Raw genomic sequence first — 13564 nt, 5'->3', positions numbered from 1 at the left:
AGGAAGATGAGAAGAAAATAAAGGAACATTAGAAAAGAATTACAGCTACTTCTTTTTTTTTTTTTAAGATTTTATTTATTTGACAGAGACACAGCGAGAGAGGGAACACAAGCTGGGGGAGTGGGAGAGGGAGAAGCAGGCTTCCCGCTGAGTAGGTAGCCCGATGCGGGGCTCCATCCCAGGACCCAAGGATCACGACCTGAGCCAAAGGCAGACGCTTAATGACTGAACCACCCAGGCACCTCAAGAATTACACCTACTTCTTAAAATCAGTATAACTTTAAGTCCCTTTCAATAAAGATCATCTTTTTTATATAAATCTCCCATAACTTCTGATATTTCCTCGGCTTAAGTGCATATATAATGCAAATTTTAAAAATCTGCAAAAACAAGGATAGAATGGACTGGAGCATAGTATAGACAAAGACTATGGGATCTGAAGGCAGAGATTTGGTTTCAAGTACCAATTTTGCCTTGAGATGCCAAGGACTAAAACATGTCCATGTTCATCTTCACCATCTTCACGTTTCAGCTTTCTACTTAAAACACAATTGGGTTGGGGTGGCAGGAAATGGGTAGGGCTTTAAGAAGAGTTCAATAACAACTCCAGGCAAACTCCACCCTAAATCACTGCCAGAGACAAAAAGAAGAAATAAAACCACTAGCTAAACATTCAGAGTATGTTTCTAGTGTCTGCTGTTGTCAAGTCTCCCAGCAGGCATACTATGGATCCACATGATATGACGCAGATCTTTTCATCTTAATGTTTACGGCAAGAACCCAGTTTGGTTAAATGCCAAAATTCTTAGCAAATTCTGTGGTGCTTGTATCTGCATTTAAAAGGGAAATCTCTGGAAGGATATATATGAAACTAATAAAAGTGGAAACCATTAGGAATGAGGTGGGAACTGTATTGGATGAAGAGGAAGGGAGAGAGGAAAATTTTCAGTTTTATGTTTTTGATGACTTTCTTCAAGAGGGACAGTGTATTTAAATTGAAAGAATGTCTTTTTTTTTTCTCTCTCATGAGCAAGTCATGAGTTTAAATAGAGAAGTATCCTACATAGTTTTTCATTTATGCTATAAAATCTCATGTAAGTGTGTATGGACTAGACAAGCTGGATATATACCCTCCTATTGTTCAACACAGAAAAACACAGTAAGTGATGAAAATCTTGCTAAGTGCATTTCAGTCTCTTAAAAGAAAAAAACTATTCAGCCTGTCCATTAGGCTTGAGTGATGAGGCAAAGTCTTGATATCTCAGATAATGTCCCGGACCATATATTCTCTAAGTTCAACTGAGAAATAATGTCAGAAGTGGTAATATCTGATTCTGTCTTGTAAATTATTAGTTCAGAGCTGTGAGCGCTTCACCAGAAATTTTATATGAAATACAAGATACTTGAAATGATTTTAAGAATAAGCCTACTAGAACAAAGGAGGTTTCCTCAAACAACAAATGCAGGAATAATAATTATAGCTAACACTTACTTTTTGTTAATAACATGCCAAATATGTTGCTCTGAGCACTTTACATATAGTTTTCAAAGCACCATGAAACCCCCTGCTACCAGATGAAGAGAGGCACTGAGATGTAATAATAGTTAACATTTATTTAGTATATATCTCGGACTAAATTTTACATTTACTCATTTTTTAAAATTCTCACAGCACTGTGAAATAGGTACTATCCAAATTTCCATTTAATAGCTATCAAATCTTAACAGTGGTAAATGATTAAACAAGAATATGAATCCAGTTCTGTCTGCCTCCATGTCTGTATACTATATGATCAAAGTATTTAGGTTTTGGAATAAGGTCTGAATAAGAAACTTACTAGCTGTATGACCTTGGGGAAGTTAGTTCCTCTCTGAGACTCACTTTCTTCATGTGTAGAAATGAATATAAAATGCCTGCATATCAGGTGCCTGGATGGCTCAGTCAATTAAGTGTCTGACTCTTGGTTTGGGCTCAGGTCATGATCTCGGAGTTGTGGGACTGAGCCTCGCGACAGGCTCCAAGCCCAGCGCTGAGTGGGCTTGTCTCTCTCCCTCTGCTCCTCCCCCAGCTCTCTCTCTCAAACAAACAAATAAATAATCTTTTAAAAAATAAATTAAATGCCTATATATAATATTATTGTGGAAATTAAATGTCAGAATGTAGCAGTGTTTCATGTAGTGGGTGGCTCGTTCTTATTATATTTAGTTCAGGTGTGGTTGGTTTTTGTCACAAAGGAATCCAACAACAGACTGATTATAAAGAACAAAGGAATTTATTTCTGTATCACAAAACAATCCTAATGTTATTTTTTTATTTTTTTTTTAAAGATTTATTTATTTATTTATGTGAAAGAGCGAGAATGAGAGAGATAGACTACATGAGAGGGGGGAGGGTCCGAGGGAGAAGCAGGCTCCCCGCCGAGCAGGGAGCCCGATGCGGGACTCGATCCCGGGACTCCAGGATCATGACCTGAGCTGAAGGCAGACGCCCAACGACTGAGCCACCCAGGCGCCCCCCTAATGTTATTGATTCAGACTTCCAGAGCAGCTCTGCTCCTCCTGGTCATTCAGACACCAGTTTCCTTGCAAGTCATTGGTCTTTTCAAACTTTTTGGCGTCAAGACTCTTTTCCCTCTTAAAAGATGTTGTGGATCCCAAAGAGCTTTTGTTTTTGTAAATTATTGCTATCAAAACTTACCACATTTTTAGAACAGCAACAATGCATTTTTACAAAGAAAAGTATTTAAAAGAACTAAAACTTTGTGAGAAGAGTGGCATTATTTTATATGTTTGCAAATCTCTTTAATATCTAGCTTAATAGAGGATGATCAAATTCTCATATATCCTTCTGCTTTCACTGTTATGACACGTTTGAGTTGAAATACATGAAGAAAATCCATATGTACATACATACGTAGTTGAAAATAGGAGCAAGCATATATTTATTTTTATTAAACAGAAGACACTGCATCTAGTTTTATTTTTTAAAATTTTGAAGTCAGGTGTTCTGAAGTATAACTTACATAATGTAAGATTCACCTTTTAAATTATAGTTTTATGAGTTTTGTTATAAAATTGTGTAACAACCACTATAATCAAGAAATAAAACAACTCCATCATATCAAAATATTCTCTTCTGGCCCTTTTTAAGCTAATTCCTCCTCCTATGATGAGCCCTTGTTAACCACTGATCCATTTTTCCCCCTATAATTTTGTGTTTTTCAAATTTCATACAAATGGAATCAAATAGGACGTTTTGAATTTATTGAGTTTCACTTCCTTCACTCAGCATAATGCCTTTGAGATTCATCCATGTTGTTCTCTCAGTAGTTTTGTTTTTTCTCAGTGCCAGGTAGCATTCCATTATGTGGATATACCACACTTTGTTCATTTACCAAGTGATAAACCTTGGAATTACTTCCAGGTTTTCATGTTTATTAATAAAGCCATTATAAATGTTCATATATGACTTCTGTGTGCACGTAAGTTCTTATTTCTTTTGGGTAAATATGAAGGAATGGGATTGTTATGATATATGGTGTGTATCTGTTCAACTATATAAAAATCTGCCTGTTTTTCCAAAGTGACCATATGACAAAGCAGTATTTGAGAGTTCAGTTGTTACGCATCCTTCTCTGCTACTGTGTTTTCTTTTTGTTTTTTTTTGTGTGTGTGTGTAGTCCTAGTATTACAGTAATAGTAGTAGGAGTAGTACCGTATTGCTGTTTTAATTTATGCTAAAACTAATGAGAGTGAAAATCTTTTCAAGTGCTTATTGGGCATTCATGATTCTTCTTTGTTGAAAAGTATGTTCAAATCTTTTGCATATTTTAAAAATTGTATTGTTTATTTTGTTGTGTTTTGAGAACTCTTCATACATTTTACAACTAAGTTCTTGGTCAGATATGAGCTTTGCAACTATTTTCTCCCAGTCTATGGTTTGTTTTTCAGATTCATTTAGTAAGTCCAATTTACCAGTGTTTCCTTCCATAGGTCACAATTCTGATATATCTAAAAAATCTTTGCCTAACGAGGATCACAATGATTTTTCCATGTTTTCTTTTAGATATTTAATGATCTTAGGTTTTAAATTTGATTTTATAATCTATTTTGAGTTAATTTTTGCATATTAATGTGAAGTATGAGTTGAGGTTTATTTATTTTTTTGCATATTGATATCCAGTTGTTCCAACAGCATTTGATAAAGAAAGGGTCTAAACATTCTCTATTGAAATACGTTTTAATTTTGGCTGAAACTGATTGACTATATATGTTGGTATGCTTTTGTTCCAATAATCTACACATTTACCTTCTCACCAATGCTGCATTGTCTTGATTACTATAGTTTTTTCCCCTTTTTAAAAATTTTTTTGTTCAAATTCAATTGGCCAACATATAGTACATCATTAGTTTCAGATGAAGTGTTCAATAATTTATCAGTTGCATGCGTATAACACCCAGTGCTCATCACATAGTTTTAGAGGATTTCTCAACCTTACCATTATTGATATTTTGGGCTGGATAATTCTTTGTTTGGGGGTAAACTGTGCATTGTAAATATTTACCAGCATCTCTAGCCTCTATCCACTCAATGCCACTAGCAGCCTCCAGGTTATGAAAGCCAAAATGTCCCCAGACCATTGCCAAATGTTCCCAAGGGAGCAAAACAGTCCCCTGTTAAGAACAATCACTTCTTTCACTCATATGTGGAATTTAAGAAAGACAGATGAACAGAGGGGAAGGGAAGGAAAAATAAAATAAGATAAAAACAGAGAGGGAGGCAAACCATAAGAAACTCTTAACTATAGGAAACTGAGGGTTGCTAGAGGGGAAGTGGGCGGGGAATGGGGTAATTGGGTAATGTGCATTAAGGAGGGCACTTGATGTAATAAGCACTGGGTGTTATATGCAACTGATGAATCACTAACTTCTACCCCTGAAACTAGTAATACACTATAAAGACACTATATGTAACTAAATTGAATTTAAATTAAAAAATTAAAAAAAAAAAAGAAAAATCACTTCAGAATAAGCCTTGAAACCGAGTGTTGTGAATCCTCCAACTTGGTTCTCTCTCAAATTTGTTTAGGTAACTGTAATTCCTTTGCATTTCATATAATTTTTAAAATCAGCTTATTGATTTATATTAAAAATATACTGGAATTTTTATCAGGATTATGTTAAATTTATAGATCAATTTGAGGACTACTGCAATCTTAACAATATTGATTTTTCCAAGCCATGAGAAAAAGTGTATTTCTCCACTTAGTTAGGTCTTCTTTGATTTCTTTCATCAGTGTTTCATAGTCTTCAGCACATATTTTGTTAAACTTTACTTAAATATTTCATGTTTTTTGGAGATATTGTAAATGTCACTCTTATTTATTTCAATTTCTCACTGTTCATTGACAGTATGTAGAAATACCCATGCTTTTACGTATTGGCTTTGTATCCTTTGTCCTTGCAAAACTCACTGATTTTGAAACCTTTTAGTATTATATTAACGTACTTTTTTACATTTTTTTAGGTTTTTAGTTGTATTGAGTTATAATTGATACACAAAAAAAGTACACACATTTAATGTATACATCTTGGTGAGTTTGGACATAGGCATATACCCACAATACCATCACCACAACCAAGGTGTTAAATATATCCAGCATCTCTAATAATTTACTTGTGTGTGTGTGTGTGTGTGTGTGTGTGTGTTGGTAAGAATACTTACCTTTAGATCCATCCAGACCAATCCTCTTAACATATTTTAAAGTGTACAATATCACATTTAAAAATGTAGATACTACAGCACATCTCTAGAAATTATTTATCTTGAATAAGAGAAATTTTATACTCTTTGAAAAACAATACCCTTTTTTCCTCCTCCAAGCTTCTGGCATCCATCATTCTATTCTCTGCTTCTAAGAGTTTGATTATTTTAGATACTGCATCTAAGTGGAATCACGAAATATTTGTCATTCTGTAATTGGCTTATTTCACTTAGCATAATGTCCTTTAGTTACATTCCTGTTGTTGCAAATGGCAGGATTTCCTTCTTTTTTTAAAGCTGAGTATTTCATTTTATGTATATACCACGTTTTCTTAATCGATTCATCCATTGGTGAATATTGGGCTTCTCCGTATCTTGGCTATTGTGAAAAATGCTATAATGAACATGAGGGTGCAGATATCTCTTTGAGATAGATTTCATTTCTTTCAGATATATACCCAGAAATGGGATTGCTGAATCATATGGTAGTTCTATTTTTAATTTTTTGAGGAAAGTCCATACTGTTTTCCAAAGTGGCTGCACCATTCTACATTCTCACCAACAGAATACAAGGATTTCCATTTCTCCACCACCTTGCCAACACTTGTTTTCACTTGTCTTTCTGTTACCCATCCTAACAGGTGTGAGGTGGTATCTTATTGTGGTTTGGATTTGTATTTTCCTGGTGATTAGTGATGGTGACACGTTTTCATGTACCTGTTGGCTATTTGGATGTCTTCTTTTGAAATATATTTATTCAGGACCTTTGCCCATATTTTAATCAGATTTTTTTTTGGTATTGAGTTATAAGATTTTCTTATATATCTTAGATATTTACCCCATAACAGAGAGATGGTTTGAAAATATTTCTTCCTATTCTGTAGGTTGCCTTTTCATTTTGTTGATTGTTTCCTTTGCTGTGCAGAAATATTTTACTTTGATGTACTCTCACTTTTCATTTTGTTGCTTGTGTTTTAGGTGCCATATCAAAAAATTCATTGTCAAGACCAATGTCAAGGAGCTTTTCCCTTATGTTTACTTGTAGGAGTTGTCTTTTTTTTGTTTTACGATTTTATTTATTTATTTGACAGAGAGAGACACAGTGAGAGAGGGAACACAAGCAGGGGGAGTGGGAGAGGGAGAAGCAGGCTTCCCACGGAGCAGGGATCCCAATGCAGGGCTCAATCCCAGGACCCTGGGATCATGACATGAGCCAAAGGCAGATGCCCAATGACTGAGCCACCCAGGCACCCCTGCTCGTGGGAGTTTTATATATTCAAGTCTTAAATCCATTTTGAGCTAATTTTTGTGAGTGTTGTAAGATAGGGGTCAAATTTCATTCTTTTTCATGTGGATATCAATTTTTCCAACATCATTTATTAGAGAGGCCATTCTTTCCACATTGAGTGTTTGGTGTCCTTGTCAAAGCTTAGTTGACCCTATGTAACATGGGTTTATTTCTGGGCTCTCAATTCAGTTGACAAGTTTCCAAAATAAGTAAATTCTAGCCTCTTAAATTCCAACTCAGAAGATAATACACAGTTCATCAAATGATTATATGATCAAGTTAAAATCAGATTTCAAAAGCAGGCTGCAATTTTACATGGGCAAAAAAAAAGCTTTTATATTCATTTTGTAATTATTCACAATAATGAATTATCTTATTGTTTCTGCTAACTTTTCAGTAGATTCTATTGCATTTTTTTTTTAAAGATTTTATTTATTTGACAGAAAGAGACACAGCGAGAGAGGGAACACAAGCAGGGGGAGTGGGAGAGGGAGAAGCAGGATTCCTGCTGAGCAGGGAGCCCGATGCGGGGCTCGATCCCAGGACCCTGGGATCATGACCTGAGCTGAAAGCAGACGCTTAACGACTGAGCCACCCAGGCGCCCCGATTCTATTGCATTTTAATACATATGTTTCTTACATAGTAACTTTGGTACATCTTCTAGAACAATGTAAAATAACAGTGGTTGTAAGTACAGTTGACCCTTGAACAATACAGGTTTGACTTATGCAGGTCCATGTATTTGCAGATTTTTTTCAATAAATACAGTACTGTACTGCCAATATGTTTTCTCTTCCTTATGATTTACTTAATAACATTTTCTTTTCTATAGCTTACTTGTAAGAATAGAGTGTGTAATATATAAAACACAAAATACGTGTTGACTATTTGTGTTATTGATAAGGCTTCCAGTCAACAGTAGGCGATTAGTAGTTAAGTTTTGGGGCATCAAAGATATACACTGATCTTCAACTGTGCAGAGGGTCAGTGCCCCTAATCTCCGCATTGTTCAAGGATCAACTGTAACTGCATTTTGTTTCTACCCTTCTAAAGCACACTTTTCACATTTCATCATATTTCATTGTATGTGAGTAGGCTTTAAATAATGTCAATGCCGAAACTACAGAGGGGAAGTCAGTGAAGAAAGTAGTTCAAATTAAATTCTAAGGTCTATGGGAAAATAACCAAACCTAAAGTGTTGAAAATGGAAATCCTTACCTTGTTCTTGATCTTACAGGGAAAGCATTCAGTCTTTCACCACTAAGTATGATGTTAACCATGGTTTTGTTTTTGTTTTTTTGTAGACGCTCTTTATTAGACTCAGGAAATTCCCCTTTACTCCCAAACTGCTGATAGTTGTTTTTGTTTTTTTAATCATGAATGGGTGTTGCATTTTGTGAAATGCTTTTTTCCATCATATGAATATATATTTTTTCTTTATAGGTTCAAATGGCAGATTACACTGATTTCCAAATGATGAACCAGCATTGTAGATCTGTAATAAATCACAGTTGGTCATGGTGCATAATTATTTTTATACTGATGAATTCAGTTTTCTAATATTTTATTACAGATTTTTCTTTCTAAGTTCACGAGAGGTATGGGACTGTAATTTTTTTTTTTTGTAATATCTTTGTCTGGTTTTAGGTATGAGAGTAATAACAAACTAAAATGAGCTAGGAAGTGCTCCTTTCTTTTCTGTATTTGAAAAGAATTTATGTAAAAGTTCTGTTAATTCTTCTTTAAATGTTTGCTTGAATTCAGCATTGAAACCAATTGCACCTAGAAATTAATTTTAAGGAATGATTTAAAATTATAAATTTGGGGTGCCTGGGTGGTGCAGTTGGTTAAGCATCTGACTCTTGGTTTCAGCTCATGATCCCAGGGTTCTGGGATCGAGCCCCTCGTCAGGCTCCCTACTCAGCATGGAATGTGCTTGAGATTCTCTCTCTCCCTCTCCCTCTGCCCCTCACACTCCTGCTGTCTCTCTCTCTTTAAAATAAATAACATCTTTAAAAAATTAAAAAGTAAAATAAAATTATAAATTTGATTTCTTTAATGGTTATAGGACCATTTGGATTATCCATTTCATCTTTTTTTAAAGATTTTATGTATTTATTTGACAGAGAGAGAGACAGCGAGAGCAGGAACACAAGCAGAGGGAGTGAGAGAGGGAGAAGCAGGCTTCCCACTGAGCAGGGAGCCCAACGCAGGGCTCAATTCCAGGACCCTGGGACCATGACCTGGGCCAAAGGCAGACGCTTAACGACTGAGCCACCCAGGCGCCCCATGGATTATCTCTTTCATCTTGGTTGAGTTTCAGTAATTTGTTATTTTTGAGGAATTTTTCCATTTCATCGTAGTTGTTAAATTTATGGGCATAAAGCTGTCCATTGTATTCCCTAAATAGCTGCAGAATCTGTAGTAAGAACTTCATATCTGATACCATTTGTGTCTTCTCCCTATTTTTCCTAGATTCTCTCTTTCAAATTAGATTCTAGAGATTTACAAATTCCACTGATTTTTTTAAGAACTAGCTTTAAGGGCGCCTGGGTGGCTCAGTTGGTTAAGCGACTGCCTTCGGCTCAGGTCATGATCCTGGAGTCCCTGGATCGAGTCCCGCATCGGGCTCCCTGCTCGGCAGGGAGTCTGCTTCTCCCTCTCCCACTCCCCCTGCTTGTGTTCCCTCTCTCGCTGTGTCTTTCTCTGTCAAATAAATAAATAAAATCTTAAAAAAAAAAAAAAAAGAACTAGCTTTAAGTTTCACTGACCCTCTCTTGTTTTCCTATGTCAAGCTTCCTGGATTTCTGTTTTAATCTTTATTGTTTGCTTCTTTCTGCCTGATTTGTGTTTATTTTTTACTCTTTCTTTTCTAGTTTCTTTATGTAGGAACTTAGATTATTGATTTGAGACCCTTCTTTCTAACATAAGCATTTAGTGCTATAAATTTCCCTCTCAGCACTGCTTTAGCTACATCCCAAATATTTTGATATGCTGTGTTTCTGTTTTCCTCCAGTTTCCTTCAGTTCTAAAATTTTTAAAAAATTTTCTTTGAGACTAATGGGTTATTTAGAAGTTTGTTGTGTAATTTCAAATGTTTAAAATTTTTTTTCTTGTTTTCTTTCTGTTATTGATTTCTAATTTGATTTCATTATGGTCTGAATACACATTCTGTATGCTTTCTCTTAAATTTGTTAAGTTATCTTTATGGCCTAGGAGAATTTCTATCTTAGTTAATGTCCCATGGGCACTTGAAAAATATGTGTATTCTGTTGTTGTTGGGTAGAATATTCTTAACATGTTAACTTCATCTTGTAAATTGATGGTGTTATTCAAACCTTCTATACCCTTGGTGATTTTTAGTCTAGTAGCTCTATCAGTTCCTGGGGTAAGGGGCATGTACAAGACCCAAGTATAACCGTTGATTTTGTTATTTTTCCTTTTAGTTCTATCAGGTTTTGCTTCATGTAATTTGAAGATCTGTTGTTCGGTACATACACACTTAGGATTATTATGTCTTCCTGGTGGATTGATCCTTTTATCATTATATAATGTCCTTCTTCATCTCTAGTAATTTTCTTTGCTTTCAAGTCTATTTTATCAGATATTAATATGCTACTGTTTTTAATATTTGCATGATATATATATTTCCATCCTTTTACTTTCAACCTACCTATGTAGATGAATTTGAAGTTGTTTTTCTTGTAGGTAGCAGATAGTTTTGTTGTTTTATCCATTCTGCCAATCTCTGTCCTTTAATCTCTCTCCTTAATCAAAGTTTATTTATATTAATTATTAGTACGTTAGCATTTAAGTCTGCATTTTTGTACTTATTTTCTTTGTTTTCATTGGTTTTCTTTCCTTTCTCTTTTCTTACTTTCCTTTAAGTTATGTGAACAGATTTAAGGAATCTGGCTTGATTTATTTATCGTGTTTTGAGTATATCTGTTTGTATAGTCTTCATGGTGATAGCTCTGGGTATTATTACATGCACATGTGACTTAAAATAGTCCACTGGAATCTACATTTTACCACTTACAGTGACATGTGGAACCTCACTTCCAATTTTGACCTCTACCTTCCCCACTTTGGTGATGAGCACTGGGTGTTATATGCAACTAATGAATCATTGAACACTACATCAAAAACTAATGATGCACTATATGCTGGCTAATTGAACATAATAATAAAAAAAGAAAAGAAAAAATATCATTGTATTGAAGGATACTTGGGTGGTGCAGTCAGTTAAGCATCTGCCTTTGGCTCAGGTCATGATCTCAGGGTCCTGGGATCGAGCCCCATTGTGGGTCTCCCTGCTCTGCAGGGAACCTGCTTCTCCCCCTCCTTCTGCCACTCCCCCTGCTTGTGCTCTCTTGCTCTGTCTCTCTTGCTCTATCTCTCAAATAAATAATCTTTAAAAAATACATATCATTGTATTGAGTATCAGACTGCATTATGTTTCTTTTCAATCATCAAAGATTTATAAATCTCATGAGTAAGAGGATAGTCTATGGTACATACCTATATTTCTATTCTTCTTATTGATCCTTCTTCTTGATGCCCCAAATTTCTTGCCTTTATCATTTCCTTTCAGTTTGAAGAATTTCCATTTCATAACTCTTAAAGGTAGGTCTGTAGGACATAGATGCTTTCAGTTTTCTTTCATCTGAGAATGTTTTGTTTCCCCTTCATTCCTTAAGGATAGATAGTTCCTCCAAATATAGAACTCACAGTTGAAAGCTCTTTTCTTTCCTCATTTAAAAAATATTGTGCCGCTCCTTTCAGGCTTCCATGATTTCAGAAGAGAAATTCACTGACATAAAAACTGGTGTTGTATATGTAGCACAGTACCTCTCTTTGATTGCAATTTTCTTTGTCTTTATTTTTTTAATTTAATTATGATGTTTCTTGGTGGGAATAATTTTGGGTATATCCTGCTGGGGTTCAATCAGCTTCCTGGATCTGTAGGTTTGTGTCCTTTGCCAAGATTAATAAGTTCTTAGCCATTATTTCTTCAAATACCATTTCAGCCCCACTCTCTTTCTCCACCACTTCTGAGACTCAGATGACAGGAATGTTGGCTCTAAAGTTCTTATCCCACAGGTGCCTAGTGTTCTGTTCATTATTTTAGTCCATTTTGTCTGCTGAGTGAATTCCATTGTTCTGTCCTCAAGTTCAATGATCCTATTCTGTCATCTCCACTCTACTATGGAGTCCAAACAGCAAGGATTTTAAAAAATTTCTGTTACTGAATTTTTAGGTTTTATAATTTTTTCTTTTTTCTTAAATACAGTTTTTCTAATATATAAATACATATAAAAACATTCATCCTCTTAAGGAGTCAAAATTAGTGGTTTTTAATTTATTCACAGAGTTTTACAATTATCATTGCTATCTAATTCCAGAATGTTTTCATCACCTCCAAAAAATGCCCCATACTGATTAGCAGTCACTCCCCATTTCCTGTGTCCCTAGTCTCTGAAAACCACTATTTTCTGTCTCTACGGATTTGACTATTTGGACATTTCATATAAACGAAATCATACATTATGTGGCCTTCTGTGTCTGACTTCTTTCACTTAGCATAATGCTTTCAAGGTTCATCCATGTTATAGCGTGTATTAATACTTCATTCTTTTTAATTACCAAGTAGTATTCCATTGTATGTATGTACCACATTTTGTTTTTCATTCATCAGTCGATAGACATTTGGGTTGTTTCCATTTCTTGGCTATTGCAAATAATATTGCTATGAATATTTCAAACAAGTTTTGTATGGGCCTATTTTTAAATTTCTCCTGGGTATATACATAGGAGTGAAATTGCTTGGTCACATGGTAATTCTATGTTTAACTTTTGAGATGCAGCCAAACTATTTTCCAAAGAGGTTTCCCAATTTTACATTCCCACAGCAGTTTATGGAAGTTCAACTGCTTCACATCCTCACCAACACTTGTTACTGTCTGTCTTTCAGATTAAAGGTATACTTGTGGATGTCAAGTGGTATCTCACTCTGGTTTTGATTTGCATTTTCCTAACCACTAATGATGTTAAGTAACTTTTCATGTACTTATTAGCCATTTATTTATTTTCTTTGGAAAAAATATCAGTTCAATTTCTTTGCTTATTTTCTGTACTTAAATTGATTTTGTTTATTATATTAAGTTGAATGAATTCTCCATATTTTGAGTACAAGTCCCTATCTTGATACAGAATATCAGATTTGCAAATATTTTCTCCCATTCTGTAGGCTGTCTTTTTACTTTTTTTATGGTGTCTCTCGAAGTATAAAAGTTTTTCATTTCATGAGGTCCAATTTAAGTATTTTTTCTTCTGTTGTGATTTTTGAGCCACCTAATCCAATGTCATGAATATCTACCCCTATGTTTTCTTCTAAGAATTTTATAGTTTTAGTTTTATATTTAGGTGTATGCTTTATTTTAAATTAGCAATAATCGCGCCTCGGATAAACCCCATTGGCTATGATACAGCCACTGCGCAAAGCTATTTT

The 13564-nt window shown here is 34.8% G+C and overlaps 1 protein-coding gene and 1 pseudogene across 1 annotated transcript in view; both read right to left on the bottom strand.

The window, feature by feature from the left end:
• The window catches only part of ATRNL1 (attractin like 1), an 814868-nt gene that overhangs the window by 327807 nt on the left and 473497 nt on the right, over nucleotides 1–13564 (bottom strand). The window lies entirely within an intron of this gene.
• LOC123325126 lies at nucleotides 13442–13559 on the bottom strand (annotated as a pseudogene).

The sequence above is a fragment of the Neomonachus schauinslandi genome, chromosome 6 (genome assembly GCF_002201575.2).
Source record: "Neomonachus schauinslandi chromosome 6, ASM220157v2, whole genome shotgun sequence".
NCBI classification, from domain to species: domain Eukaryota; kingdom Metazoa; phylum Chordata; class Mammalia; order Carnivora; family Phocidae; genus Neomonachus; species Neomonachus schauinslandi.
Note: the sequence above shows the minus strand (reverse complement) of the source record. Positions and strands in the feature narration are given on the sequence as shown.